The 25178-nt window shown below is 35.8% G+C and overlaps 2 long non-coding RNA genes across 2 annotated transcripts; both read right to left on the bottom strand.

Moving 5' to 3' along the window:
- Window positions 1–21028: 21028 nt before the first annotated feature.
- Window positions 21029–21663, bottom strand: LOC149925170 (uncharacterized). The gene is made up of 3 exons (XR_016477039.1): window positions 21469–21663; window positions 21249–21386; window positions 21029–21177 (listed from the first exon to the last, which is right to left on the bottom strand). It is a non-coding gene; the product is annotated as an uncharacterized LOC149925170 (long non-coding RNA).
- A 504-nt stretch (window positions 21664–22167) lies between these two features.
- Window positions 22168–22993, bottom strand: LOC149925169 (uncharacterized). Its single transcript, XR_016476997.1, has 3 exons — window positions 22837–22993; window positions 22358–22534; window positions 22168–22272 (listed from the first exon to the last, which is right to left on the bottom strand). It is a non-coding gene; the product is annotated as an uncharacterized LOC149925169 (long non-coding RNA).
- Window positions 22994–25178: the final 2185 nt, after the last annotated feature.

The following is a 25178-nucleotide window of genomic DNA, read 5'->3' as shown; positions in this document are numbered from 1 at the left end:
TAAGGAAATAATGGAGAGTGACGCAGCACCATTTTGGAATATTGGCCAAAATTTGGGCTCTTTAAAATACTCTTTAAAATACTGTGGTGTCCGTTAATCACACCGCGCACAGCTGCATTTACTGTCATGCTTATGGATATGGTTACTTATGATTTTAAGTTACACTGCACTGCTTCATTTAGTGTCATACTTATGAGTTTCCTCATACGTTACGGGATAGAGTCGCAGATTATGTAAAAAATTAATTTTCAAAAACTTTGTACGGCCGAAAAATCGGTTTAATATTATCGACGCAAAGAGGCCAGGGATCGAAAACCCGCCAACTAAAAATGGGAGGCGAGTTGAAATCTACCAATTGAAAGTCGAAGCAGATATTGAAAGGGTTTTAGATCTAAAGATATAAATTTTTGTTTATCTATAATTTTTTTTCTCCACTTCGTGCAAATAAATTTGTATATTCTATGAATTTAAACAATGTTATTCAAAACGTTTTTATTATTCTTGGACCTATAAACACGCGGCCCACCGCGTTTTAAATTGTGGTGCGCGAACTTAATCGTTTATTATTTGTATTGCGGCCCGCGCTCAACTTTTAGATATTTTAAATTTCGATTTTAAAATGCAGCGAGAATTTCGAAATTTTCTTATTCCCTTAAAACCAAAACCTTATTTATCATAATTTTTCTTACCCTAGTCTCTCATACTTAATTTGTCTAGCGTCGTCTGCTTCTATGTATGCTGCGGAGGTAACATCAAAGGCTTGGTACCAGTGGCGTAGCTAGGGGGGAGGCAGCAAATCCCGCAAATTGATACTAAGACGAATACCGTGTACAACTGGTGGAAACCCTGCCATTGGACGTTGAGAGGTAGCATTACACTCAGCACTCGGTCCGTCCCAAAGTCATTAAGAAGAAGTTGGAGAGAAAACGCCCATATAAACACAACAGACTCAACATGCACAACCATCAGAACACAAACACAACAAATTCAACACTCACAACCTACGCATAAACATTACAAAAACGTAATACACCAAACCGTCACGACGGTGAGCGAAAAAACACCATCCAAACCAAACCGCAAATGAATCCGTTAACGCTCACCGTCACACGGTGGTTTTGCCAACCCTTCGAGAAACTGCGAACGCAGATATCTCGAGAAACTGCGTACGCAGTGATTACACTTTGCACCGAAAATGCGAACGTGTTCGCAGGCCTGACAGACAGACCCACAGACCCACAGACAGACACGGTGGTTGTATAACCCCTCCTAGGGGACTTTGTCCCCTCGGAGAGGTAAAAATCTCTTCATCTTTGTGGCTTAATACAGTTAAAGCAATGAATTATTCCATCATTATTCCTTCTGCACTTCGGTAAAATAAAAACATACCAACTGGTACTATAAATACTTTTGAATTCGATCAAATAGTATTCGATCATTTGAAGGTTTGATCTTATGAAACAAATTACAAATGGGATTCGATCAAATGGAATTTCGGCAATTGCAACGTATAATGATCGACTGTCGATCACATATTTTTCGATCAAATGGACCAACACCCTTTAATTACTTTGTTTGAAAATCTCAAAAGTAGGCGAAACACTCCAAAACGCCGTATTAGTTCATTTTACGGACTGAGATAAATGATTGTAGTTTCGAACAGAAGCGCGGGTATTCGGTGTGGAACACCAACACTTCCAATATTGGCCTCCCCGTTTTATGGCCTTAGATATTTCTGGCGCTCTACAGTTGCAGTTTAAGAAAGGCAAAATATCTAATACATTTGGCGGAAAGATAATAGAATGAATTTCCGCTAAAACGGCGGCGGGAATTTCGAATTTCGCATTTCGCCTATTTTCTGTTGAATTCCTGAAGGTTAATTCCTACGCGTGTTATATTAATCCATTTAAGAAATTTCTATCGCGTAAATTGGGAGATATTGGCTCGCGTGGCATGAACAGCTTGCCACCACCCTCCTACGCATTGTAACCCGGACACCTGAATTAATGACTTTAAAAGTCGCTTGATGGCTTAGGACAAAGATAATATAACTACGTACCCTAGATTCGAAATCACGGCGTTTCTCGATAGCGCGTTTTCTCGTGAGGCTTTTACCGAGTTCGCGCCGGAAGTCGGAAAAATCGGGCTCCATAGCAGGGTGAGAAATAAGGAATTTCAATAGATAACCCAAGATTATATTACTCACCTTTAGTTTTCTTTCGTTTAGAAACCTTTTTAGAGCTACAGGTATGATCCATTATTGTTTTAAAACAATATAACGCAAAAATATCTGGTATCTTGAAAGCCGCGAGTCAAAAACCACGGCGCAATTTTCACTAAAACTTTACGTTTTAGCTAAATGTCGGTAGCCCAGCCAGCTCCATGGAGGCAGTTTTTCCGACTTCCGCCGGGAACTCAGTAAGAGCCTGCGTTTACGTGCCAGGAGCTTGATTTCGAATCTAGGGTACGTAGTTATATTATCTTTGCTTATGACTAACAAGGAGACATCCCGAAGTGTAACCCACCGATTTTGTTCAAACTCGGGGGATTGGTAGACCTTCATGTAACTTGAAAAATCCTAAATAGAATTTATTCAATAGGCAACCGTTTTCCCATGGCAACGAAAAATGTTTTTGACAACAACAAATGGAAATTTTCCCATTGAAAATAACATTTGATTCTGACCGATTCCTAGGACCCCCCCCCCTGTGAAAAATGTGAACAAATTTCAAAATTTCGAAAATGCCAAAAATAGAAAAAATAGATAAAAATTGACAAAAAAACATCAAAATTGATCAACTTTTGATCAATTTGAGGTCAAAATCCCATGTTATTTTCAATGGGAAAATTTAATATTTTGTGTTGTCAAAAACATTTTTCGTTGCCATGGCAAAACGGTTGCCCATTGAATAAATTCCCTTCAGGATTTTTCAAGTTACATGAAGGTCTACCAATCCCCCGAGTTTGAACAAAATCGGTAGTTACACTTCGGGATATCTCCTTTGTAACCTATCTAAAAAACCTGCTCATTTTCAGCCTTATTTATTTCTGGGAAGCTGTGATTTTACGATTTATATTTTATATCGCAAATTCAATATTATTGGCACTTACCGAGTATTTGAAAAAAAGCATTCGCGCTCCAAGTGAATCGTGATTACTGCAGATAGCTCGATTAATTAAATTAGCAGTTATTGGGGCCAATTTCGAGGAAGAACTTACGCACGGTGCGTAAAACTTCGGCGAAATTCCGGGTCCAGTTAATGTCGCTCTAAATCGCAGCTAATTAGTTTTAACTAATCGAAACTGGTTTGGCAGGTAGATCGAAGCCTTTTAAACAAATTAGAAAAAAAAGCTGCATTGAAGGTGGTCCTGACTAAATGTTATCAACGGTTGTTGTCAGTGGCGTCGCTATTGTGTTTTAGGCGGCGCTTGAGCCACGTGAAAAATTTCTGAAGCGCCACCTAAAATTTCCGAAAAGCGGCTCCTAAAATTAAGAGTTTTTCCAATTCACTTGGCGAAAAGTTTCTGCAAACTTCAAAATGGTCATCAAAATTTCATTTTTCCTAGTCGGTCTCAATGTCTCAAACCTTTTTTGGAGCTCCCCCTCCCCCATATCACTCAATGGGACGCCCCTGACCAGTGCTTATGGCTTAAGCGCCACCATTTTTGAAATCCTGGTGACGCCACTGGTTGTTGTCAATGATGAAGACGACCACAACCACCACTATCGATATTTCGAAGAAGCCAATATTTCAACTTCGAAATATATTTATGTCGAACTAAAAATGGATAACTGTAATACAATGTTTCACGCTTCTGACCACAACAACCCGTATCGTTAAATGACGTGCTCAATTTGCAAACTTTTATTGGTCAAAATTAGCATTTAACTGAAGCCGACTTAAACTGGATTTAAGGTCTAATGTGCCTGTGTGAAGATGAGAATTGTCTTTAATATTGATTCAAGCTCTTATTTTATTTAACAAAACAACAGTGATACTGATATTTCGAGGTACCATGCACTTAAACATTGTTGGGATCTGTTGCGGGACGTAGCTCGGGTTAAAATTAAAATTAACATTAACCCTAATTGGGAGAGCTTATTTTCGGCGAACACTAACCCTTACACCCGACTGAAAAAGCGTTAAGAGTTCTAAAATATTTATCTACTCAGGACCGACTAAAATTATTCGCGAACGAACTGAATAATCTGAATTCACTTATTTTTGAGAATAAGACGCTGAAGTTAAAAACTGAACAACAACTTTTATTTACAATTACAAATTTACAAAGATTTTCTCGTTTGGAGCTTAACTAAAATCTCTTTTGGAGACGCCTAAAAATTTGGTCATTTACCTGACCCCGCGATGAACGAAAAGAACATGAATAATGTGGGAGCCTGGAGTTTTTATAGGCTCGCTCACAATCATACAAAAGAAATGAATTTTCTAGAAGAGGCCTGGCAGGATATTGACCGGAAACAAGCTCCGGCCAAAGAATATAAAACCCCACGAATGGATTGGCCCGTTGGCCGCGTGTTTTGGTTGCGTTAGAAACTTCCGGCAGAGCAAATCAGAGTAACCGGAAACGGTTAACCCAACCCGGTCTATCTTTAAAAACGAGAGGCGCAAAAGCTCCACTGAACGGAGCAACACCTTCCATTCCTGGGGCTTTATATTCTTTGCTCCGGCCGTCCTCCCAAACCCCTTCTCCACGCGAGTTACAATTTCACTGGTCCCCTCGAACGGACCGGAAACAAGCCAATATTTTTATTTTATTTAGGGAACCGCGAAATATACATCAAAATTTTAAACTAAGTTTTAAATACATTTTGTGGATTAACTAAATTACTGACTACAAGATTTATTACACTTTAATAAAATTTAATTGAAACAAATAAAAATGGCGACTTCTCGCGAAAGTTTCAACAGGATGTTACAAAGAGCGTTTTGGGTAGAAAATGGCGAAAATCGACGCGAAGATGAGGAACAGTGAAGCAACCGCGGAAGCGCATCCACATTTCAGTTGCTCGTGAGCCATTTTGATAATGGGCAACTGGTCCATAATTCCTCGTAGCGTGTCAACATTGGCGCATTCCCCGGTGGCGGCGCTAGTTACGCACTGGTCTATAGCTTCGAACAGGCTGCTCGGGACAATTAAAACTGAATTAATGGTATCTGAGCGTGTACAAAGTATTTTCAGTAAGAACCCTACGTGCAAATTTTGTCTTTGCCAAGTGTGTTGATAATATTGGATGCTACTCCGCTCAGTCCGGCTTGACTGATCGCGGCTACGTCGTCTATGGAGAAGCCACGCTCCGTCAGGAAAGATTGAAAACATGATCCCAATCGCACTATGCATTTCAACGTTGAAGCTTCACAAAGGATTCCTCCTATCGTAAAAAGGGGGAAATGAAACGGTCATTTTTATTAAAAAAATTGGACCGCTTACAGCAACGTAAAGTGAAATCGTTCTACGGATAAACTCTTTTTAATATTTTCAGTGAAAATGGGCATCACTTCTTCATTTTTGTCTGCACTTATAAAGCTAGGCCTCGCTTAGCTTTCAATACTTTCTGCTTCCTATAAAAGTAATTTAAATCTTGATTTTATACTCAAGAGAGTCGAATCAGTTAGGCTAATACCCGAGGCACCACCCTACGCCCAAGTCATCTAGTGACTTTTATTGCCCTTTAATTCGGGTGGCCGGTTAAAATTGCGTAGGAGGAAATGGTGGTAAGCCCTTCACGCCACGCCAGCCAACAGCTTCCTACACCGTTAAACTCCGCCAGTTTTTATCGAAAGGGGAAACCGACGAGTTCCTGGGAAAATCCCTTTAACCAGTGAGGAGATAACCCAGTGCCACAAGCCGGGGTCGATCCCGGCTCCTCTTGCCGCTAGGCGAAAGTGCTAGGCACGTCGTCAGTCCGTCACCACACCGAGGGATGGGAGAAGCCTTGATTTTGACGACTCTACAAATTTTCCAAGGTCATTGCGAAATTTCAGAATTATTCTTGAAAACTGACGAAAATTATTGGGAGGGATTAATCCCTTCAAAGTCGTTCCAATATCCGTCTTCAAAATAAGGCACTTACTCTATGTCGCATCTGAACAAATTTCATCAAATTTTGATCGTTATGACTTTTTTAGATTTATTTTATTTGTAAATAAACGTTTTTAACCAAACTAAAATCTTCCCTTGGGTACTTTCAATCAATACTACAATAACTATGTATCTTGCGATAGTAATACTTTTGCAAGTTTCAGAAATATTAATTGATATATAATTCTATAGAAATATACAGATATATATTTATAATTATTTCAAAGTAATTTCGAATAAATATCTTTAGTACGTTCTAATTAAGGTAAAATTTATACTTATTTATCTTTTATTTTGGACTTACCCCAAACGTTTAGTAGAGCGACCATACAGTAGACTTGACTAACTTTCAACGAGAGCGCCATTTTATCGATTGCACGTATAATGTTCGACTGAAAACGTTGCTATAATAAAAGATTCCTGGGAGAAAAGACTTCCTTTTATAAACTTAAACGGAAGAGAGATTTTTCCGTAGGACAGAACATCCGAAGTGCGAGTTCCGTGATTCTTATCGCTGTTGAAAAACATTGCAAGATGATTTTCATATTTCGAATTCTTTAAATAAACAAAAATTCGTTTATTATAGTTTGCTGCTGTGTAAGAATAAGTTTTCACAACCTATACAATTTCAGTGGGGTTTAGAAATGGGCAATATCTTTTGAGGGCTCAAGATTTCGAAATAGCGAATACCTTTTCAGGGGGTTTTCAAAATAGAGAATTTATTTTCCGGGGGTTTTCGAAATAACGAATATCTTTTCAGGGGTTTTTAGGAATAACGAATATCTTTTCATGAGGTTTTCGAAATAGTGAATATCTTTTCAGGGGTTTTCGAAATAGCGAATATCGTTTCAGGGGTTTTTCGAAATAGTGAATATCTTTTCAGGGGTTTTTAGAAATAGCGAATATCTTTTCATGAGGTTTTCGAAATAGCGAATATCTTTTCCGGGGGTTTTCAAAATAGCGAATATATTTTCAGGGGTTTTTAGAAATAGCGAATATCTTTTCATGAGGTTTTCGAAATAGCGAATATCTTTTCCGGGGGTTTTCAAAATAGCGAATATATTTTCAGGGGTTTTTCAAAATAGCGAATATCTTTTCAGGGAGTTTTCGAAATAGCGAATATCTTTTCAGGGGTTTTCTAAATAGCGAATATCTTTTCAGGGGGTTTTCGAAATAGCGAACATCTTTTCCGGGAGTTTTCAAAATAGCAAATATTTTTCAGAGGGTTTTCGAAATAGCGAATATCTTTTCGGGGGTTTTTAGAAATAACGAATATCTTTTCTAGAGGTTTTCGAAATAGCGAATTTATTTTCCGGGGGTTTTCGAAATAGTTAATATCTTTTCAGGGGTTTTTAGAAATAACGAATATCTTTTCATGAGGTTTTCGAAATAGCGAATATCTTTTCAGGGCGTTTTCGAAATAGCGAATATCTTTTCAGGGGGTTTTCGAAATAGCGAATATCTTTTCAGGGGGTTTTCGAAATAGTGAATATCTTTTCATGAGGTTTTCGAAATAGCGAATATCTTTTCAGGGGGTTTTCGAAATAGCAAATATATTTTCAGGGGTTTTTCGAAATAGTGAATATCTTTTCAGGGGTTTTCGAAATAGCGAATATCTTTTCAAGGGGTTTTCAAAATAGAGAATTTATTTTCCGGGGGTTTTCGAAATAGCGAATATCTTTTCCGGGAGTTTTCAAAATAGCGAATATCTTTTCAGGGGGTTTTCGAAATAGCGAATATCTTTTCAGGGGTTTTTTGAAATAGTGAATATCTTTTCAGGGGTTTTTAGAAATAACGAATATCTTTTCATGAGGTTTTCGAAATAGCGAATATCTTTTCAGGTTGTTTTCGAAATAGTGAATATCTTTTCAGGGGGTTTTCGAAATAGCGAATATCTTTTCAGGGGGTTTTCGAAATAGTGAATATCTTTTCATGAGGTTTTCGAAATAGCGAATATCTTTTCCGGGAGTTTTCGAAATAGCAAATATATTTTCAGGGGTTTTTCGAAATAGTGAATATCTTTTCAGGGGGTTTTCGAAATAGAGAATTTATTTTCCGGGGGTTTTCGAAATAACGAATATCTTTTCAGGGGTTTTTAGGAATAACGAATATCTTTTCATGAGGTTTTCGAAATAGTGAATATCTTTTCAGGGGGTTTTCGAAATAGCGAATATCGTTTCAGGGGTTTTTCGAAATAGTGAATATCTTTTCAGGGGTTTTTAGAAATAGCTAATATCTTTTCATGAGGTTTTCGAAATAGCGAATATCTTTTCCGGGGGTTTTCAAAATAGCGAATATATTTTCAGGGGTTTTTCGAAATAGCGAATATCTTTTCATGAGGTTTTCGAAATAGCGAATATCTTTTCCGGGGGTTTTCAAAATAGCGAATATCTTTTCAGGGGGTTTTCGAAATAGTGAATATCTTTTCATGAGGTTTTCGAAATAGCGAATATCTTTTCAGGGGGTTTTCGAAATAGCAAATATATTTTCAGGGGTTTTTCGAAATAGTGAATATCTTTTCAGGGGTTTTCGAAATAGCGAATATCTTTTCAAGGGGTTTTCAAAATAGAGAATTTATTTTCCGGGGGTTTTCGAAATAGCGAATATCTTTTCCGGGAGTTTTCAAAATAGCGAATATCTTTTCAGGGGGTTTTCGAAATAACGAATATCTTTTCAGGGGTTTTTTGAAATAGTGAATATCTTTTCAGGGGTTTTTAGAAATAACGAATATCTTTTCATGAGGTTTTCGAAATAGCGAATATCTTTTCAGGTTGTTTTCGAAATAGTGAATATCTTTTCAGGGGGTTTTCGAAATAGCGAATATCTTTTCAGGGGGTTTTCGAAATAGTGAATATCTTTTCATGAGGTTTTCGAAATAGCGAATATCTTTTCCGGGAGTTTTCGAAATAGTAAATATATTTTCAGGGGTTTTTCGAAATAGTGAATATCTTTTCAGGGGGTTTTCGAAATAGAGAATTTATTTTCCGGGGGTTTTCGAAATAACGAATATCTTTTCAGGGGTTTTTAGGAATAACGAATATCTTTTCATGAGGTTTTCGAAATAGTGAATATCTTTTCAGGGGGTTTTCGAAATAGCGAATATCGTTTCAGGGGTTTTTCGAAATAGTGAATATCTTTTCAGGGGTTTTTAGAAATAGCTAATATCTTTTCATGAGGTTTTCGAAATAGCGAATATCTTTTCCGGGGGTTTTCAAAATAGCGAATATATTTTCAGGGGTTCTTAGAAATAGCGAATATCTTTTCATGAGGTTTTCGAAATAGCGAATATCTTTTCCGGGGGTTTTCAAAATAGCGAATATATTTTCAGGGGTTTTTCAAAATAGCGAATATCTTTTCAGGGAGTTTTCGAAATAGCGAATATCTTTTCAGGGGTTTTCTAAATAGCGAATATCTTTTCAGGGGGTTTTCGAAATAGCGAACATCTTTTCCGGGAGTTTTCAAAATAGCAAATATTTTTTCAGAGGGTTTTCGAAATAGCGAATATCTTTTCAGGGGTTTTTAGAAATAACGAATATCTTTTCTAGAGGTTTTCGAAATAGCGAATTTATTTTCCGGGGTTTTTCGAAATAGCGAATATCTTTTTAGGGGGTTTTCGAAATAGTTAATATCTTTTCAGGGGTTTTTAGAAATAACGAATATCTTTTCATGAGGTTTTCGAAATAGCGAATATCTTTTCAGGGGGTTTTCGAAATAGTTAATATCTTTTCAGGGGTTTTTAGAAATAACGAATATCTTTTCATGAGGTTTTCGAAATAGCGAATATCTTTTCAGGGGGTTTTCGAAATAGAGAATTTATTTTCCGGGGGTTTTCGAAATAACGAATATCTTTTCAGGGGTTTTTAGGAATAACGAATATCTTTTCATGAGGTTTTCGAAATAGTGAATATCTTTTCAGGGGGTTTTCGAAATAGCGAATATCGTTTCAGGGGTTTTTCGAAATAGTGAATATCTTTTCAGGGGTTTTTAGAAATAGCGAATACCTTTTCATGAGGTTTTCGAAATAGCGAATATCTTTTCCGGGGGTTTTCAAAATAGCGAATATATTTTCAGGGGTTTTTAGAAATAGCGAATATCTTTTTATGAGGTTTTCGAAATAGCGAATATCTTTTCCGGGGGTTTTCAAAATAGCGAATATCTTTTCAGGGGTTTCTAAATAGCGAATATCTTTTCAGGGGGTTTTCGAAATAGCGAACATCTTTTCCGGGAGTTTTCAAAATAGCAAATATTTTTTCAGAGGGTTTTCGAAATAGCGAATATCTTTTCAGGGGTTTTTAGAAATAACGAATATCTTTTCTAGAGGTTTTCGAAATAGCGAATTTATTTTCCGGGGTTTTTCGAAATAGCGAATATCTTTTTAGGGGGTTTTCGAAATAGTTAATATCTTTTCAGGGGTTTTTAGAAATAACGAATATCTTTTCATGAGGTTTTCGAAATAGCGAATATCTTTTCAGGGGGTTTTCGAAATAGTGAATATCTTTTCATGAGGTTTTCGAAATAGCGAATATCTTTTCAGGGGGTTTTCGAAATAGCAAATATATTTTCAGGGGTTTTTCGAAATAGTGAATATCTTTTCAGGGGTTTTCGAAATAGCGAATATCTTTTCAAGGGGTTTTCAAAATAGAGAATTTATTTTCCGGGGGTTTTCGAAATAGCGAATATCTTTTCAGGGGTTTTTTGAAATAGTTAATATCTTTTCAGGGGTTTTTAGAAATAACGAATATCTTTTCATGAGGTTTTCGAAATAGCGAATATCTTTTCAGGGGGTTTTCGAAATAGTTAATATCTTTTCAGGGGTTTTTAGAAATAACGAATATCTTTTCATGAGGTTTTCGAAATAGCGAATATCTTTTCAGGGGGTTTTCGAAATAGCGAATATCTTTTCAGGGGGTTTTCGAAATAGCGAATATCTTTTCAGGGGGTTTTCGAAATAGTGAATATCTTTTCATGGGGTTTTCGAAATAGCGAATATCTTTTCAGGGGGTTTTCCAAATAGCAAATATATTTTCAGGGGTTTTTCGAAATAGTGAATATCTTTTCAGGGGGTTTTCGAAATAGAGAATTTATTTTCCGGGGGTTTTCGAAATAACGAATATCTTTTCAGGGGTTTTTAGGAATAACGAATATCTTTTCATGAGGTTTTCGAAATAGTGAATATCTTTTCAGGGGGTTTTCGAAATAGCGAATATCGTTTCAGGGGTTTTTCGAAATAGTGAATATCTTTTCAGGGGTTTTTAGAAATAGCGAATACCTTTTCATGAGGTTTTCGAAATAGCGAATATCTTTTCCGGGGGTTTTCAAAATAGCGAATATATTTTCAGGGGTTTTTAGAAATAGCGAATATCTTTTTATGAGGTTTTCGAAATAGCGAATATCTTTTCCGGGGGTTTTCAAAATAGCGAATATCTTTTCAGGGGTTTCTAAATAGCGAATATCTTTTCAGGGGGTTTTCGAAATAGCGAACATCTTTTCCGGGAGTTTTCAAAATAGCAAATATTTTTTCAGAGGGTTTTCGAAATAGCGAATATCTTTTCAGGGGTTTTTAGAAATAACGAATATCTTTTCTAGAGGTTTTCGAAATAGCGAATTTATTTTCCGGGGTTTTTCGAAATAGCGAATATCTTTTCAGGGGGTTTTCGAAATAGTTAATATCTTTTCAGGGGTTTTTAGAAATAACGAATATCTTTTCATGAGGTTTTCGAAATAGCGAATATCTTTTCAGGGGGTTTTCGAAATAGCGAATATCTTTTCAGGGGGTTTTCGAAATAGTGAATATCTTTTCATGAGGTTTTCGAAATAGCGAATATCTTTTCAGGGGGTTTTCGAAATAGCAAATATATTTTCAGGGGTGTTTCGAAATAGTGAATATCTTTTCAGGGGTTTTCGAAATAGCGAATATCTTTTCAGGGGGTTTTCAAAATAGAGAATTTATTTTCCGGGGGTTTTCGAAATAGCGAATATCTTTTCCGGGAGTTTTCAAAATAGCGAATATCTTTTCAGGGGTTTTTTGAAATAGTGAATATCTTTTCAGGGGTTTTTAGAAATAACGAATATCTTTTCATGAGGTTTTCGAAATAGCGAATATCTTTTCAGGGGGTTTTCGAAATAGTTAATATCTTTTCAGGGGTTTTTAGAAATAACGAATATCTTTTCATGAGGTTTTCGAAATAGCGAATATCTTTTCAGGGGGTTTTCGAAATAGCGAATATCTTTTCAGGGGGTTTTCGAAATAGCGAAAATCTTTTCAGGGGGTTTTCGAAATAGCGAATATCTTTTCCGGGAGTTTTCGAAATAGCGAATATCTTTTCAGGGGTTTTTTGAAATAGTGAATATCTTTTCAGGGGTTTTTAGAAATAACGAATATCTTTTCATGAGGTTTTCGAAATAGCGAATATCTTTTCAGGGGGTTTTCGAAATAGTTAATATCTTTTCAGGGGTTTTTAGAAATAACGAATATCTTTTCATGAGGTTTTCGAAATAGCGAATATCTTTTCAGGGGTTTTTCGAAATAGCGAATATCTTTTCAGGGGGTTTTCGAAATAGCGAATATCTTTTCAGGGGGTTTTCGAAATAGTGAATATCTTTTCATGAGGTTTTCGAAATAGCGAATATCTTTTCAGGGGGTTTTCGAAGTAGCAAATATATTTTCAGGGGTTTTTCGAAATAGTGAATATCTTTTCAGGGGGTTTTCGAAATAGCGAATATCTTTTCAGGGGGTTTTCGAAATAGCAAATATATTTTCAGGGGTTTTTCGAAATAGTGAATATCTTTTCAGGGGTTTTCGAAATAGCGAATATCTTTTCAGGGGGTTTTCAAAATAGAGAATTTATTTTCCGGGGGTTTTCGAAATAGCGAATATCTCTTCCGGGAGTTTTCAAAATAGCGAATATCTTTTCAGGGGTTTTTTGAAATAGTGAATATCTTTTCAGGGGTTTTTAGAAATAACGAATATCTTTTCATGAGGTTTTCGAAATAGCGAATATCTTTTCAGGGGGTTTTCGAAATAGCGAATATCTTTTCAGGGGGTTTTCGAAATAGTGAATATCTTTTCATGGGGTTTTCGAAATAGCGAATATCTTTTCAGGGGGTTTTCCAAATAGCAAATATATTTTCAGGGGTTTTTCGAAATAGTGAATATCTTTTCAGGGGGTTTTCGAAATAGAGAATTTATTTTCCGGGGGTTTTCGAAATAACGAATATCTTTTCAGGGGTTTTTAGGAATAACGAATATCTTTTCATGAGGTTTTCGAAATAGTGAATATCTTTTCAGGGGGTTTTCGAAATAGCGAATATCGTTTCAGGGGTTTTTCGAAATAGTGAATATCTTTTCAGGGGTTTTTAGAAATAGCGAATACCTTTTCATGAGGTTTTCGAAATAGCGAATATCTTTTCCGGGGGTTTTCAAAATAGCGAATATATTTTCAGGGGTTTTTAGAAATAGCGAATATCTTTTTATGAGGTTTTCGAAATAGCGAATATCTTTTCCGGGGGTTTTCAAAATAGCGAATATCTTTTCAGGGGTTTCTAAATAGCGAATATCTTTTCAGGGGGTTTTCGAAATAGCGAACATCTTTTCCGGGAGTTTTCAAAATAGCAAATATTTTTTCAGAGGGTTTTCGAAATAGCGAATATCTTTTCAGGGGTTTTTAGAAATAACGAATATCTTTTCTAGAGGTTTTCGAAATAGCGAATTTATTTTCCGGGGTTTTTCGAAATAGCGAATATCTTTTCAGGGGGTTTTCGAAATAGTTAATATCTTTTCAGGGGTTTTTAGAAATAACGAATATCTTTTCATGAGGTTTTCGAAATAGCGAATATCTTTTCAGGGGGTTTTCGAAATAGCGAATATCTTTTCAGGGGGTTTTCGAAATAGTGAATATCTTTTCATGAGGTTTTCGAAATAGCGAATATCTTTTCAGGGGGTTTTCGAAATAGCAAATATATTTTCAGGGGTTTTTCGAAATAGTGAATATCTTTTCAGGGGTTTTCGAAATAGCGAATATCTTTTCAGGGGGTTTTCAAAATAGAGAATTTATTTTCCGGGGGTTTTCGAAATAGCGAATATCTTTTCCGGGAGTTTTCAAAATAGCGAATATCTTTTCAGGGGTTTTTTGAAATAGTGAATATCTTTTCAGGGGTTTTTAGAAATAACGAATATCTTTTCATGAGGTTTTCGAAATAGCGAATATATTTTCAGGGGTTTTTAGAAATAGCGAATATCTTTTTATGAGGTTTTCGAAATAGCGAATATCTTTTCCGGGGGTTTTCAAAATAGCGAATATCTTTTCAGGGGTTTCTAAATAGCGAATATCTTTTCAGGGGGTTTTCGAAATAGCGAACATCTTTTCCGGGAGTTTTCAAAATAGCAAATATTTTTTCAGAGGGTTTTCGAAATAGCGAATATCTTTTCAGGGGTTTTTAGAAATAACGAATATCTTTTCTAGAGGTTTTCGAAATAGCGAATTTATTTTCCGGGGTTTTTCGAAATAGCGAATATCTTTTCAGGGGGTTTTCGAAATAGTTAATATCTTTTCAGGGGTTTTTAGAAATAACGAATATCTTTTCATGAGGTTTTCGAAATAGCGAATATCTTTTCAGGGGGTTTTCGAAATAGCGAATATCTTTTCAGGGGGTTTTCGAAATAGTGAATATCTTTTCATGAGGTTTTCGAAATAGCGAATATCTTTTCAGGGGGTTTTCGAAATAGCAAATATATTTTCAGGGGTTTTTCGAAATAGTGAATATCTTTTCAGGGGTTTTCGAAATAGCGAATATCTTTTCAGGGGGTTTTCAAAATAGAGAATTTATTTTCCGGGGGTTTTCGAAATAGCGAATATCTTTTCCGGGAGTTTTCAAAATAGCGAATATCTTTTCAGGGGTTTTTTGAAATAGTGAATATCTTTTCAGGGGTTTTTAGAAATAACGAATATCTTTTCATGAGGTTTTCGAAATAGCGAATATCTTTTCAGGGGGTTTTCGAAATAGTTAATATCTTTTCAGGGGTTTTTAGAAATAACGAATATCTTTTCATGAGGTTTTCGAAATAGCGAATATCTTTTCAGGGGGTTTTCGAAATAGCGAATATCTTTTCAGGGGGTTTTCGAAATAGCGAAAATCTTTTCAGGGGGTTTTCGAAATAGCGAATATCTTTTCCGGGAGTTTTCGAAATAGCGAATATCTTTTCAGGGGTTTTTTGAAATAGTGAATATCTTTTCAGGGGTTTTTAGAAATAACGAATATCTTTTCATGAGGTTTTCGAAATAGCGAATATCTTATCAGGGGGTTTTCGAAATAGTTAATATCTTTTCAGGGGTTTTTAGAAATAACGAATATCTTTTCATGAGGTTTTCGAAATAGCGAATATCTTTTCAGGGGGTTTTCGAAATAGCGAATATCTTTTCAGGGGGTTTTCGAAATAGCGAATATCTTTTCAGGGGGTTTTCGAAATAGTGAATATCTTTTCATGAGGTTTTCGAAATAGCGAATATCTTTTCAGGGGGTTTTCGAAGTAGCAAATATATTTTCAGGGGTTTTTCGAAATAGTGAATATCTTTTCAGGGGGTTTTCGAAATAGCGAATATCTTTTCAGGGGGTTTTCGAAATAGCAAATATATTTTCAGGGGTTTTTCGAAATAGTGAATATCTTTTCAGGGGTTTTCGAAATAGCGAATATCTTTTCAGGGGGTTTTCAAAATAGAGAATTTATTTTCCGGGGGTTTTCGAAATAGCGAATATCTCTTCCGGGAGTTTTCAAAATAGCGAATATCTTTTCAGGGGTTTTTTGAAATAGTGAATATCTTTTCAGGGGTTTTTAGAAATAACGAATATCTTTTCATGAGGTTTTCGAAATAGCGAATATCTTTCCAGGGGGTTTTCGAAATAGTTAATATCTTTTCAGGGGTTTTTAGAAAAAACGAATATCTTTTCATGAGGTTTTCGAAATAGCGAATATCTTTTCAGGGGGTTTTCGAAATAGCGAATATCTTTTCAGGGGGTTTTCGAAATAGCGAAAATCTTTTCAGGGGGTTTTCGAAATAGCGAATATCTTTTCCGGGAGTTTTCGAAATAGCGAATATCTTTTCAGGGGTTTTTTGAAATAGTGAATATCTTTTCAGGGGTTTTTAGAAATAACGAATATCTTTTCATGAGGTTTTCGAAATAGCGAATATCTTTTCAGGGGGTTTTCGAAATAGTTAATATCTTTTCAGGGGTTTTTAGAAATAACGAATATCTTTTCATGAGGTTTTCGAAATAGCGAATATCTTTTCAGGGGGTTTTCGAAATAGCGAATATCTTTTCAGGGGGTTTTCGAAATAGCGAATATCTTTTCAGGGGGTTTTCGAAATAGTGAATATCTTTTCATGAGGTTTTCGAAATAGCGAATATCTTTTCAGGGGGTTTTCGAAGTAGCAAATATATTTTCAGGGGTTTTTCGAAATAGTGAATATCTTTTCAGGGGGTTTTCGAAATAACGAATATCTTTTCAGGGGGTTTTCAAAATAGAGAATTTATTTTCCGGGGGTTTTCGAAATAGCGAATATCTTTTCCGGGAGTTTTCAAAATAGCGAATATCTTTTCAGGGGGTTTTCGAAATAGCGAATATCTTTTCAGGGGTTTTTTGAAATAGTTAATATCTTTTCAGGGGTTTTTATACATAACGAATATCTTTTCATGAGGTTTTCGAAATAGTGAATATCTTTTCAGGGGGTTTTCGAAATAGCGAATACCTTTTCAGGGGGTTTTCGAAATAGTGAATATCTTTTCAGGGGTTTTTAGAAATAACGAATATCTTTTCATGAGGTTTTCGAAATAGCGAATTTATTTTCCGGGGGTTTTCGAAATAGCGAATATCTTTTCAGGGAGTTTTCGAAATAGCGAATATCTTTTCAGGGGTTTTCGAAATAGCGAATACCTTTTCAGGGGGTTTTCGAAATAGTGAATATCTTTTCAGGGGTTTTTAGAAATAACGAATATCTTTTCATGAGGTTTTCGAAATAGCGAATTTATTTTCCGGGGGTTTTCGAAATAGCGAATATCTTTTCAGGGAGTTTTCGAAATAGCGAATATCTTTTCAGGGGTTTTCGAAATAGCGAATACCTTTTCAGGGGGTTTTCGAAATAGTGAATTTATTTTCCGGGGGTTTTCGAAATAGCGAATGTCTTTTCAGGTAGTTTTCGAAATAGCGAATATCTTTTCAGGGGTTTTCGAAATAGCGAATATCTTTTCAGGGGGTTTTTGAAATATCCAAAAGGGGCCCTTTCCCTAGGCTATTTAAAAACGTTGTTAGCTTATATTTTTGTGAAGCTTTCTAAAAGATTCCTTAGGCAATTTGTTTAGTCTGCGGGTATAATTCAGAATCTACAACAATTGAACGGGCACCAAAGATCCATTTTAACTACTCCTAAAAATGTTCTTACAACGCGTTGGCCACACAAACGTTTTGTTGGCCAATTTTTGGAAATATCGTTATTTATGGCCGAAGCTTAGATGCAAATATTTCAGTCAAAACAATTTTCGTACCCATCCTTTTGAAAACACAAATTAATGGATAACATTGATATAAAATACATTTAATGTAAATTGACATATTGTGTAACGAATCACGATGAATTTGGTTCGCTTTCCTCGAAGTACACCCTTTTAAAGCACTTTGCTCCGAAATTAGAACTGAAGCACGAGAAATATAGGTAAGGGAGGACTCGCTACTAACAACATGTAATTCTAGATTGTAGAAATATTATAAGTAACATAATAACAATAAGTATGACAATTAACGAGATTTACAACCAAACAGATTTTCATAGTTATTGCGTAATCAAGATGTTTTCTCAGCACAGAGCCCTCTGGTGTCTAAAATATGCGAGACTTCCGCTAAGCCGAAATTTCTGGTTTCCGATAGATAGGCGGAATATTAGGCTAAAATGATAAAAATTAAAAAAGCATTTCTCGGCGCCACGAGCTCATATTTTTTTATCACGTGGGCTTCAAAACAAATCCAAAGCCCCTCGCGAATCCAGAACGGGCTCTCCGATATTAGGCTTAAATGTTTATCAAAAAGTAGTCATCCAAACAGTAAGTCGCGAGTGCAAATCACAGCCAGAAGAGAGTATCAGTGCTGAAAAAAGGTTTGGTTAGAAAATTAGCTTTAAGCAATAGGAAGTGTCATACTTATCGTTGTTATGTTACTTAAGGTAATAGCTATATATCAGAAATACGACACCGGCTAACTAATTTGAGATTTCTAGCACAACAATTTACGGTAACAGGAAAATCGTGCCCCCTTAAAACAATTGGTTTTTACCTCTCCGAGGCTCCGAGAGGACAAAGTCCCCTAGGAGGGGTTATACAACCAGCTGGGTGTTATGGCAACCTCTCAACTTCCAATGGCAACGGGCGGGATTTGAACCCGAATCCTCCTGCTTGACAGGCGGACGTTCTACGGTTTCTACCACAGAACCACCGACACTTGTTACGCTTCATTGAAAATTAGACCTTCAGCTTTATCGGAAGCGTATTTAATAGAGTACGAAATTTTGGTTTAATTGAAATAGAATTGAAATTGAAATTATTGCATCGAAGAAATTCTAATTTAGCGTTTTCTCTATTGATTAAAAACAAATGCGCCACCCAGGCCATTCGGCTTAACAGTCGAGCGCTCTACCACAGAACCACCGATAGCTGCTTAACTTTACTGAAAATAAGACACTCATCGTAAGCATAATAGGTAATAAAGTCTTGAATTCTTTTATGAATGAATTTATGAAGGCCTAATCTGGTTTTTTTACGAATGAAATAATGTTGATTTAATCTTGTAAATATTTATGAACTAAGTTTATATTAAATTTATAATTTTATAACTAATTTATGAATTAATAATTTAATTGTAAAATACGATCATGACGAAGAATCGAACCCAGGTTGTTGTGTTACTGAGCAGATGTTTTACCGCCGAGCTACTGTTTTCCCTGAAAAAAAACATCACAGGCAAAATATTGAAGTAAAGGAACCGTTATGATACGGCGATTTTTTTATTTTGGTGAACTTGTTTATATTATTATAAATGAATTAAACTCCGTGGTTTCGTCTCAATTATTTTAGTTAAAATTAATATTTTATACCGGGCGGGATTGAACCGGGATTACGTTTTAAGTAAATAACTCTGAATTGCGGTCGTCTCGAGAAATTAATACCACTAGGGACAATTCTTCCGAGGAGAGGTATATTTTGGCTTGCCAACTTGTTAATGGATACTTTTTAGATGGATACTTATATTTTAAACTTCTCGTAATGTTCAATGTCCGAGTAACATTAGGCCCATTACGATCAAATCGAACAAAGGCCTTTGCCGAAGTAGTTTTCAAATGGGGCGTTCAACGGCAATGTCATTTCGTCGCTAGTTGTATGGTGTTCATCCTCCATGCCCATCGAGAGTCCCCCGAAGTTGATTACTTTCGGACTCTCGATATTCACCACCGGCATCACTTCCGAGCTGACCTCCGACACGTCAGTTCCGGCTGTGATGACGGGCTAACTTCTGTTGAGTGGGCGGAACTGGCATAGGCATGGGCTAACGGGCTTTGGCATGGGCGGGACGGGCTTAGGAATGGGCGGAATGGGCTTAGGAATGGGCGAAACGGGTTAAGGCATGGGCGTAACGAGTTTAGGCATGGGCGGAACGGGTTAAGACATGGGTGTAACGGGGTAATACATAGGCGTAACGGGCTTAGGCATGGGCGTAACGGGATAATACATAGGCCTAACGGGTTTAGGCATAGATGTAGCGGGGTAATTCATGGGCGTAGCGGGGTAATACATAGGCTAATGGGTTAAGACATGGGTGTAACGGGGTAATACATAGGCGTAACGGGCTTAGGCATGGGCGTAACGGGTTAAGATATGGGCGTAACGGGATAATACATAGGCGTAACGGGTTTAGGCATAGATGTAGCGGGGTAATGCATGGGCGTAGCGGGGTAATACATAGGCTAATGGGTTAAGACATGGGTGTAACCCTCCTACGCGTTGTAAACCGGCCACCTGTTTAAAGGCCTTAAAGTCGTTAGATGACTTGGGCCTAAGGGGGTGACAAGGGTATTAGCTTAGACGAGTTTTGTTATTATTTCGTATTATTTAATTAAGAAAATTGAAGGTTGACCCTCGAACTAAGTGGCAGAGTCGCCAGATGTACGATCCGGATCGTATTTGTACGATAATTAAACCGGTAGTACGATATACGGCAAAAATACGATCTTACGAGCAAATACGATCCAAAGTAAAAACTGTCTCATATTTAGCAAAGGTTATCTCCTAGATTCCCACTTCCAAACACGCTCTTGCGGTTTTCTGGGGGGCGTGACAATTGTCGCCACGAATCGGAAATATTCTCAAAATATTTTATCACGTGTTTTTTCGTACATAAAAAGTAGCTAAATTATACGTCATGATAGGTTTTACAAGCTGCTTTCTTTTATCTTTAAGTGATTTATTTTCAGCCGTACGATCCTTCTTAATCTAGTACGATCCAAATCGAAACTCGGTACGATCATCCAGCGCTTGGAATCTGGCAACCCTGCTAAGTGGGAAAGTACCGCGCGTCTCGAGACTGAATTCAAATTTCCGAGATAAAAAACTTTTTCCGGAAAACAACAATCTGTAAATTTCATTTGGTCCAATACTTTGAGGTAGATCTGACAAAGAATGCACTAGGTTTAACCGAGAATATGAAACATCAACGCCAGCCTCGGTTTTCGTCAATTTAGGAACTTAGGAAGATGTTTTACGATTACACGAAGAGAGAGCTTTATCGCGCCCCCTGCCGGGTAATAGAGGGAATGTCAGAAGGCTGTTAATCTGAAGAGGTTCATATGTAGCTCTTGAAATAGGCTTATTTTATACAAAGTAAACAAAATTAAGTCTTAAAAATATTTTTTAATGTCGTACAGTATTAAGTTTAAAGGTACAAATATTGGAAATAATAAATAGACATACATTTTAAAAATAAAATTGCCGTGGTGAGGTAATTCGATACTCGTTCAGGTTTTGCGTCAAAAGGTGATCCTAAAAAGTAAATAATCGTGTAATTAATTAAGTTTAACTACAATAAATTACTGGAAGTTTAAAATGCTAACCATTGGTTCTTCTCATTTCTTTGGGTATTCGGTCTTTAATCAAATCTTCTGATCGGTGTGAGCCACTTCAGCAAAGCCACGAACAACACGAAGATTAGAATCGTTCCGCACGCTCCCATTTTTTCTTTGGAGAAAAATCTACATTTTAAATAAATTAATAATAGGTCTCAGGTATTCAACCAAATAAAACGATTTAAGGTAAAGTTTTGGGTTTATTTACGTTTTCGGGTGACTACTGCAACTTATAGAATCCGCTGTCCAAGTAATCCGCAATTTTCCGTATTCGCCGTGGACGGTTTTTCTTGACGACAGCCACCAAATTAAAGACGTTTTGTTCACCGAGGAAGATACGCCAAAATTTCCGCCGGTTTTCCAAAACCAATATTTCCATACTTGTTATCAGTAATTGATAAGCGATTCTACCAAACTGTGGACTTCAGATTGTTTAGATTGCATAGCAAATAGCGTGGTGGATACTTTTCCATTAATTTTGGTTTATTTTTTGGAATGGAAATTCCAATACCGCTTTTTTTATATTTGTAGATTGGCAGATATAAAGTGATGGTGTCTTATTATGTTCTTTAATAATTATTAATCTTTGATAATTTTTTGAACTTAGCAGTGTTTGGGAACGGAGATTAAAACTGAATGAACTGATATTGGTCACATTTAAAATAACCAATAAGAGCCTTTGACCCTTCCAATCTATAGTGTCCCCCCCCCAACACCCATTATCTCCGTCTGTCGGCGGGAAGTCTGAGCTTGAGGCCACTGAATTTTTGGTTCGAAAAAAAGAGATTAACCAGTTTATATATATATTTTTTTAAATTTATTGTGGCGTAAAACATTCAAATTTCATTATGCAAACTTTATAATTCAAATTCATATTAAAAAATTCGCGGGTGATTGTAAATATTACAACTGTTTGCCATGAGTATAAATTATATTTTGACTAGGTAAACAACTCATTTCCCCCAAGGGAACCCGCCGAATTGGGGAAATGGGTAACCGTCGTCATTGTAACCTGCGGAATTATCACGAGAAAGAAATTAATATACATAACGCCATAATTAAGTGATGATCATTTTAATTATGAAAAACTATCTGACCTCCTCCTCCGTTGCTGTTTCAGAAATGGAATTGGTGATTTCCGATGTACAATCTTTTCTTTCCATTCCTGCCTTCCGCTCCTGGGGCCGTTGCCCCTGGACCGTCCTGGGGTCGACTTAAAGCGCAGCACATCAAGGCGATGACAATCACGAAACACAAGACGGATGTCATCTTCACTAGAAAATTACAAAAAGTGTTAATGTCCAGTAGTGTATACTAATTACGTTTAACTAATTTGGTTCTAGTAATTATTTAGAAAAAACAACGATTTTTTGTATACTATAAAACTCTTTAGTTTCCCTTAAAGAGGTGCGTAACATGTTTAAGGGAAATTAAAAGAGTTTCATAGTGTACAAAAAATCGTTGTTTTTTCTAAATAATTACTAGAACTTACTTTTACACTAGTCTTGGAGTACTAAAGTCATATATTGTTATTAAAATTTATTAATTTCAAATATTCTGAAAATTGAACACTTACGATGGTAGTAGTTTTCGTGACTGCGACGAGGTTCTTCTGGGGTCCTCGTTAGACTCCTCACTGATGATGGATTTGGAAAGCTACCACTATTTATAGCATTTGCACTTGTTTGTTAAATGCTTCTGTAGCTATCTTCGTAGTAGATCTGACAAGAATCGGATAAAGGTGAGCGGAAAAAAACACTGCAGTAAAATATTTAAATTTCTTGACGGGCTTTATTGATTTGGTCTTATCGGGAGGGGTGATCATTTCATTTTCTCGGTTTCTGCTTTCTGCTGCATGCAAACAGAAAACTCTATCTGACAATTAATGCAACATTTTGGGAAATATTTTTCAAAAAGTAAGGGCATTTGTTAACGCTCATGACAATTGGTTTTATTATTATCCGTATAAAAATAAAACAATAACAATGATTATGGCAACTTCTCCGTATCCTATATCACATCAATTTAGTAAGATTTCCGCTAAATTACAACATAAAATAATTAATGTATTTAGGAAATAAAAATTTATTTCGTGTATATTAATTGTTGTAGCTTAATTTAATAATAAATAATAATAATCATCAGCTAGGCTAATAGTATACCCAAGGCACCACCTTAGGCCTAAGTCATAAAGCGACTTTTGAAGCCATTAACTCATAATAAGAACAAAATCTTAATTTGGTTTGCTTTAAATTCGAAAATAATTACTTTTAGAAACGAAGCTAGTATTTTAAATAACCAATTTTCTGTTACTATTAACTATTTCATTATTATTTGGCCGATGTCCGCGTTATTTTTAGTTTTAAACGTGTTTCAAATCTTAATTAAGCTTGGCTGATTCGTCAAAAATTAAATTAGTACCAACAAGTGGAGAGTTATCAGTCCTTATTCGCGTAATGATTTGTATGGTCATTGGCGAAACAGGCTACCATTAAGAAAAGGTGTACAGTCCAGGTAATGATCCCGGTGAAAATGGCGTCAATTGCTTTGATTTACTGATACTATACTTTGATATTTACGAAAATATCTAGAAGCATAAGCCGTTGCGTTTCCAAAATATGTTCTTTTCGTAATTAAATTTTTATAATGACCAAATAAATTGATATATTAAACATAAGTGTGGCTCTTAACACTCGGTTCATTTCGGAAGTTCAATATTCTCAAATTTAGCTAGTGTTTTGATAGGAAAATGACCGAGGCCTTTTTTCTGGAAAATTTTCCGTATTTTTCCGAAAAAAAATTAAAAAAGTTATCATTCCATGATTAGTCTAATATATTGTTTGCAAATTTAAATAAACTGGCATTTTCGCCTCATTTTTTCGATTCCAAAAGTAAAACTATACCTCTAGACTAGTTTAAACTGATTAACAATATAACAATATTAATGTTTTGTAGTATGTTTACTGATATTAGACATTTTATATCGATAAAAAGTTAAAAACATTAAAAACCCTTGAAAAGTAATTTATGTTTCAATATTTAATTTTTCCGATTTGCGGAAACTTTTCCGCAATAAAGAAAATTTTCTGGAAATTTTTACGCATTTTATTTTTCCGGAAACTTAACAACACTACAGGAAACTAACAGGGATTCTAACCACAACAAAGATCAATAAGATTCCTCTAACGAAACTCCGCGACAGAATATCATTAACCCATTTCGTTAGATGTTATAGGCCTACTTACGAGTAGTACGTTACGTATGGTACTATATATCTGTTACACTTTCTATTTTGTGATTGGTATCAAGCGGTTTTCAAATTAGACTTAATCATAACATTAGAGAGGTTAAGCCAGCACTCGAAATCGTCTAGGTGGAACTTGTAGGATTGTACAGCCTGCACATTCTACAACTTCCTGAAACACTTTTTCTGGACGATTTCTGCGGCTGGCTTAACTTATCAATTTGCTACGGTTTCGAAATGACGATCTTTAATTGTGTAGTTTAATATTGCATGTTATTTAAAAAGATTTTTGTATTAAAGTATAAAAATTAAAGACTGTTTTGAACATAATTTTATATCAAGGATTACAAGGGCTCGGTTGGGATTGTAAGTGAAAAATAACAAATAAAATATTTATCGCTTCATCTTGGTTTTTATTTCAACTTTAAAAATGATTATAAATACAACATTTGACTGTCACGAATTATAATCAAATTGGATAGGTCAAATTTCCGAAGAATTCATTTAACCCCAAGGGTATCCACCGAATTGGGGGTAGGGAAATCCACCACCGCCATTGTAACCTGCGGAAATATTACGAGAAATGAAATTAATACATACAATACAATACAATAAATAGAATTATGTGATGAACATTGGAGGATTATCTGACCTCCTCCTCCTCCTCCGTTGCT

Source organism: Leiobunum rupestre, chromosome 10 (assembly GCF_980474605.1).
Source record: "Leiobunum rupestre chromosome 10, qqLeiRupe1.1.hap1, whole genome shotgun sequence".
NCBI lineage: Eukaryota > Metazoa > Arthropoda > Arachnida > Opiliones > Sclerosomatidae > Leiobunum > Leiobunum rupestre.
This window is presented reverse-complemented; position numbering and strand designations above follow the sequence as displayed.